The sequence below is a fragment of the Crocodylus porosus genome, unplaced genomic scaffold (assembly GCF_001723895.1).
Source record: "Crocodylus porosus isolate Cpor-Errol unplaced genomic scaffold, CroPor_comp1, whole genome shotgun sequence".
Classification (NCBI taxonomy): Eukaryota; Metazoa; Chordata; order Crocodylia; family Crocodylidae; genus Crocodylus; species Crocodylus porosus.
In genome coordinates, this window is record NW_017728918.1 from 99,575,533 (window position 1) to 99,582,433 (window position 6,901).

A 6,901-nucleotide genomic window follows, 5' to 3' on the forward strand; every position below is an offset into this window, starting at 1 on the left:
AACTACCTCTGGAACTATTGTCTAAGGCAATTCTTCAGTTAGAGGCAGCCAACTTGCAAAGAGTCCTGTATCATCCCTTTGACTCAACTGGGCAACTTCTATTAATAATGTTACCCACATACCTCACACCGTGTAGAACTAGACTGATGACCTGTGGTATCTTTTGTTAAGTTTTTACCCAAGAGAAACTGGGAACATAATGGAAGCATATACTCTGAGCTCCAAAGTTCTCAGGAGGAGGTGGTAGACAGTAGTCCAGAGATGAGTGAAACCCCCTCTACACAACCTAGAGAAAATTAGCTCTGGATCAGTGAGAGTGATCAGTATCCTCAGATACCCAGGTCATAGTCAAAGATGGACTGAAGCCAAATGGCCCATCAAGTTAGCATGGGTAAGATAAACCAATTTCCACAGACATCAATACACAAAGTAATTTGATTAATTGAAGCTTGGTCACAAAAATAATGTGTATTAGGTATATTAATTACGGTGAAGCATTACTAATTAAAAGTCTATAGAAACAGAGGTACTAGGGCTAGCTACTCTGTTGACTTTTAAAACAGTATTTTAAGAGATTGGTATAAGAGCCAACTGCTGAAATGTTTACTAAATCAGAACTCAGTTTTTCTGGTACACAAGCAAGTCAGGGTCACAATCTACATGTTTGTGATTAGGCTTTGTTTACATGACACTGTGAGAGTCTGTGGGCATTGCTTTAGAAACCTGCCAGCACATAAGCCTTGCCAGTTACATCACCAAGATCACAACCACTGAGAACACATGCAACTGAGAAGACATTTGACATTTCTGTCTCTGTGAAACCCTCTGCTTTTGAAGACATGCAATAAAGAAATGGGGAAGGCGAAACTGTCAGTCACAAAAGTGGAGTGTGGAATTAGAAATAGCATGCGAAAAGATTTAGATAGAGGGAGGCAGCTAAAGTCTAAACATGTCATTTTTCAATTATAAATGGTGAAACAACTTTCTTTTTCACTCCAACAATTTAAATAACTGTTATTTGGGGGTATTGATACACATTGTTTAAAACTGCTTCTTATGCAAAATAAATTAAAAATAAAAAATCAATGCAAAGTAGTCAACAGATGCTTACTTCTAGGTTCTTTGACCATAAGAGCGTCTTTTTTTTCTGCAATGTAAAAAATAAATGAATGTATTAATTAGCATGTACAAATAAATTTAGACAGACATTAATAACAAAAGTCACTGCTTCGAGGAGAGAACACTGTATGTTTTGGATGTTCATTGAGACAAGTTACTTAGTTCACTGGGGCTAGGGACAGAAATTGCACATAAACCGATGATTAAAAACCAGTTCAAATCTGTAAAACAACAAAAGTTCAGTGCACATAAACTGCCTTCAAAATAGCTGAAATGGGTTTAAGATAAACCTGCATAGATGTAGTATCAGACTTAACTGATTTGGGTTTAATTGGTTTATTGAACTGCTGTCCAAGAGCCCTTTCAGATGTAAGTTAACTCAGTTCTCCAGCATGCCAGGATGATTTGCACCTCCTCTGCAACTCCTGCCCTCTCCTCCCCCCCAAGTGGGTGGGCTAGCCTTGGCCCATCCTAGTTCTCTGCTCCAGCTGAGCAGGGAGGCCTGCTCTAGCACTCCCCAGCTTCTGGCCTGAGCCACTGCTGGCATGTGGTTGCACTTCCAGAATCAAAAGTGAATGTCTGTTCACTTGCTTATTACTTCAATCTATGAAGCTTAGACTAAACTGTGAAGATTGAATCGACTCAGCCTCAGGTTTTTTGACTGTGTACTTAGACTGGAAGTTTACATTAGTTTAATTTGAGGTACAGAAGTCTAAATGGCTGAAAACAGCTTCTTTGCGGGAGGGGGGGGTGTTGTAGTCTGTTTAACATAGTTAAAACTATGCTTGGTTTACACTGAAATAGTCCTGAAATAGTCCACTGAAATAAGCTGTTGCAGAAGATTATCATACTTTCAGTTAAAGTGGTGCAATTCTGCATATAGACAAGATGCTATTTCTGATGAGTGAGTTAGGGGAGAGTGCTATGTACTGAGCTTTACAGAATAGAAGGAGGCTGAACAAAGGTATTCTGGAACTGGCGGCATGTCAATGAAAATAATTTTTACTATCTGCCAGAGGGGTTTTAACAGGCACTTATGGCTGTGTTCAGATGAGTGGGGCCATGCAATACGTGGTGCTGCAGACACACCATATACCACACATTCAGTTGTTTTCCACACTGCAAGGGAGCAGCACAGAGAACCCATGGAAAAAACCCATAGAAAAAGAAAGCAGAGCAGTGCACATGGTGGCAGTGTGCACCTCCCAAAGCCAGAGCCTGGATAGCCAGACCAGCACTGTTCTGCCAGCCAGGCTCCGCTTGGCAGGATTGCTGCTGCTGCAGCCTCAGGAGGCCCCCAGGATCCCAGGCAAGGCTGCTGGGGCCAGCCCCCAGCCTCCCCTACCCCACCCAGGGTAACTTGTTGCATGCCAGAGCACCCCTGGCACAGGCATTTCCTGTGGATAACTAGCAGTGACACAAGGTACACTGCCACAAGTTATCCCCAGGAACCCAAACATCTATGCACATCTGGATGCGACCCATCTGATGCAGCTACATTCTTTGGATTACTGTTAATGGGCACAGTATACTCTGCTAGTGGTGTCTGTACATGTTGACTGTGATAATCTTCATCCCAAAACAAGAAAAGGAATTATTAGAATGATGGTGGCATGTTTTAATTAATGGGACTGGAGTGCAGAAAATAAAAGGGAGGGTTCTAATATTTAAGGTCTTTAAAAATATATATAATCTGTATTAATTGCTTCCTTAACTAACTTCCTTAATTTCTAGTAGAAAGACTAGGCCAGCAAAAAATCCACTAAAATAAGATTGACTTCCAGCTGCAAAACTAAGACTAGACCATTACTGATAACAATATTGAGTTGCTTCAGTTTAAGTTGCTGTTTAAGCTGTCACAGAAAATGTGATATGAGATAAGGTAACGTAAATGACTGCCAAGCACTAATAGAAAAGCCTGAAAAATTCAGGGGAAAATAACATTTATATTTGGGTGATATACTGAGCTGAACTAAAGTGTTTCTGGGTTAATCCTCTACTTCTACTAACCCTCTGTGAAAGCATGTTTTGCAGGCATTACTTCAAAGTAAGATAATTACCACATTTAGATGACATTAATCATGAAACAGCTTTTAGCCACGTTATCTGGCTAAGGGGCCTATTGAAGCCTTCACAAAGTGCCTATTAGTTGCTAGATATGGAAATTTTAAAAGGTGTATATTGCAACGATATGAATCATTTATCACAATAATCTGCTACTGCTGGAGGTTATAAAAAAATAAATAAACTGGCAGTATCATTTACAATAACAGACGTGATCTAAATAAAGCCATCAAGCTCGCTTGCTCACTAGGCCTCTTTCTTTCTTCCTTTCTTTCTTCTTCCTTCTGTCTGTCTGCCACCATGGATGTAACCACTTATCAGGACAACATTCCTTAATATGTTTTGGAACAGCAAGTTATGTTAAGGCATCAATGTGTTTTTTCAGCTTAAACATACAGTGAACAGTAATATCTAAGCAAATATCTGAAGTGTTTTTTATTATGAAATTGTTACCATTTGTTCTTCTTATTTTTTCTACAGCAAAATGACAGACAACTGATTTTATACAACAAGTGGTAATACACACCTTTTTACTCTGAAGGCAACACTTTTCAAAGCAGGAGGTGAAATTTCCATGTCACTTACAGGCTTTTGAAAATTTTACTCTAGCACCTGGGCCCCTGAGGTCTAGTTCAGAATCCAAGTGCTAAATAAATGTTGTAGTCTTCAAAAGTGCAAAATACAGAGCAGAACCCACAGAAGGAGATGAAAGTGCTTAGCACTTAGTTCAGAAGCACTGCAAGCCATTTTTGCACCTTGAGCACTGGTGATGACTGAGGCCACGGTGCAGTGATGTGCTTCCAGTCCCCTTTCAGACCACGCCACAGGAGCAACATTTAAGTCCCTGACGCAGGTAAGAATTCATCCCCTCCTTTCCTCTCTATGCTCAGCAGCATGTTTCCTCCCATCCCCTCACCTTCCCTCAGTCTGAGGGAGTTTCAGACTACCTACTCCTGCCCTGCTCCAGCTGGACTACACAGGGAACCAGGCACAGCAGCAGCAGTGACAGCAGGTGAGTTCCTCCTCCCTGACCCATGCCCCCAGATATTTCCTGCCAGTCTGGGAGTAAGCTCAGGAAGCGGGGAGCTGCCTGATGCTACCACTGTCTCTTGCTGAGCCTGGTTCCCCACACACCCTAGCTGGAGCAGGGCAGAGTGGCTCTACAGCTCCCCCCCAGCCCAGAGTCAGCTGCAGACAGCAGCAGCAATGGGGAGGGAAGATGGAGAATGGGAGGAGAGGGAATGTGCTGCTAAGCAGGGGGTGAGGGGGCAGGAAATAGTGGTGCTGGGGGTTAGGCTTCTTGCCCGATTGGAAGATTTAAAAAAGTTCCCAGATGCTGCTTCCGCCATATGGTCTGCTCACCCTGGTAGCGGGGAGGGGAACTGGGAGCTGAGATGAAGTTACACCTGCAGCTCTGTTTAGTGCTTCCATATCCCACTTTACAAAATCCTGAACCCACCCATGAGTGGGGCAGTGGTGGTGGCCAGGCCACTGACAGAAGCAGCTGGGAGAGCTGCAAGGCAAAAATCTTGTGCTCCCTCTAAGTTGGCATTCAGGGCTGATGCTCTGGTCTACACCTCTAGTTACACTGCCGATTTAGGTATCCAAATATTGATTTTAGTCTCTCATTTGAAGGACCCATTTGTTAAAAATCTCAGCTACAGAAAATGTAATGACCTTTTGCTGCTTTTAAGCAAATATAATTCTCCTCTAAAACCACAAATGACAGAATGAATGAGGTCAGAAAGGAAAGCTGTGGAGGAGAAACACGAGCCATAAGTTAGAGTTGGTGTCACTGAAGTTAATAGGAGTTTTTACTTTGTCTTTCATGGACCCAGGATTTAGAGTATTTTATTGTGGGGGGAAAAGATATTTCCATTATATTTGTCCCTTACAATCATAACTGCCTTTTTTTCTTAATCATTTTGTTTACTAGGCTTCTCTGGCTGATGAACCTTCAGTTTTCTGGTTAGGCACAAGAAGGTGCACATGCACACACATACACATAGACTCCTGGCAGACATTAAAATAATGGTGCTATTGGGATCTAAGAAATGTTATGTTCCATCTCACACACTGCATATCCTGCTATGCCAGACATCCATGGCAGAATGAGTGATGCTTTGAATGAGGAATAAAATTCTTCCTACGCTAACTGTGCCACTGCAGGGCTACTCCCAGCCTGATCCTACAGATTAGGCATATGGCAGCCCTGTCCCAAAATGCTAAGCTGAGCATCAGGATCATGCACAGGCAGCCCCAGGTCACAGTTCAAAACTCAGAATTGCCCCAGCCCAATCCCAGGGATCAGTCTGGGGTAGCCTTGGGACCAAGGCCTGCCTGAAGTCAATACCAACATTGGCCCTGGAAAGCCCAGTATCAACACATAAGGTTGTCTGTGTCCTGCGCTGACAATCAGCTAATTGTCAGGACTGGCCCCAGTCATTCCTGGGTCTAATTCCCAACCCAGAGCTTCCCCAGCTGATGCTGATGCTGTCAGCTGATTGTTAGCATAGATTGGGGCAGCTCCAATCTGGAATACAACACAAGACACATGTTCAATTTAAGGTGTCATACAAACCAACCACAACAATGGTCTACACTATATGTGGAACAATTTTGCAGTAGTTTGTCATTTTTGGCACCATAAATTAGCCAAATGTGAAGCATGTTGTAATTTATGGTGCAAATAGGAAGTTACATTATAGAGGCATCACTTTATACACCTTTCCTTTGCAGGTCCTCTTTGACTATCTGTCCAGAAAAAGTTATGCTCAGAACTTTGGAATTTGGTTTCTTTAGAACTCTTTCATTCCATGTTCCTTATATAAAGAACAGCAGCATATTTCTTTTTCAGCATATTTCACGTAAGCCATATAATATTAACTACCTCCTGGACATGAAGAGGGAGTATTACTTCAGTATGTTGTCTGTCAGAGTGACAAGAGACTTAATACGCTCATACTGTCTTTGATCAGCTGTGGAGGCTATTTGCTATCTAACTACAACCTATGGCAAGTAGTCTGTTTTTCTTTTTAAGGTACTTATTACAATGCCTTAAGGAATATAGTAAAAACCTTGGTAGAATATTGTAAAGCAGTTAATAAAGTAAATTACAATTTTCAGCATTGATTGTAGCTTTTAGATGTACCTGTTGAGGCACCCTAAAGATACCTATATTTTTTTAGAAAGTGCTGAGAACCCCTTAAAGTATCTCAGTTAGACCACCAAAACACTAAGGCATCTAAAATCACTACTGTAAATATTTGTGACAACTTTGACCATAGCCTTTCTTCAAAGTGCCATAAAATTTTATAATCTATAAAACAGTCCTAGTAGAATCATATGTCAGCTTTGGAGGATTATGAAATACCCATTCATTTTACAGTAGTTATTAGGAGATATATGCACTACCCTGTGTTCTCTGTAGAAGAGTATAAGGTACTGTGTAATAAGAATACAACTCACCTTCTTTCTTTTCAGCTGGATGTACAGGTTTTTTTTTTACTGGCTCTTGAAAAGAATTAAAATACAGTTAAACATTTCCTTTTTATTTTTAAATATATCCCAAACATTTTAGCAAACACTATCTGAATTTGACTTTTTTTATCTGTACTGGCTAAAGGGATCAATTTTGAATTCATACCTAAAATGTGCACCATGTGGTAAACAGCACATCTCTCTCTCTCTCTCTCTCTCTCTCTCTCTCTCTCTCTCT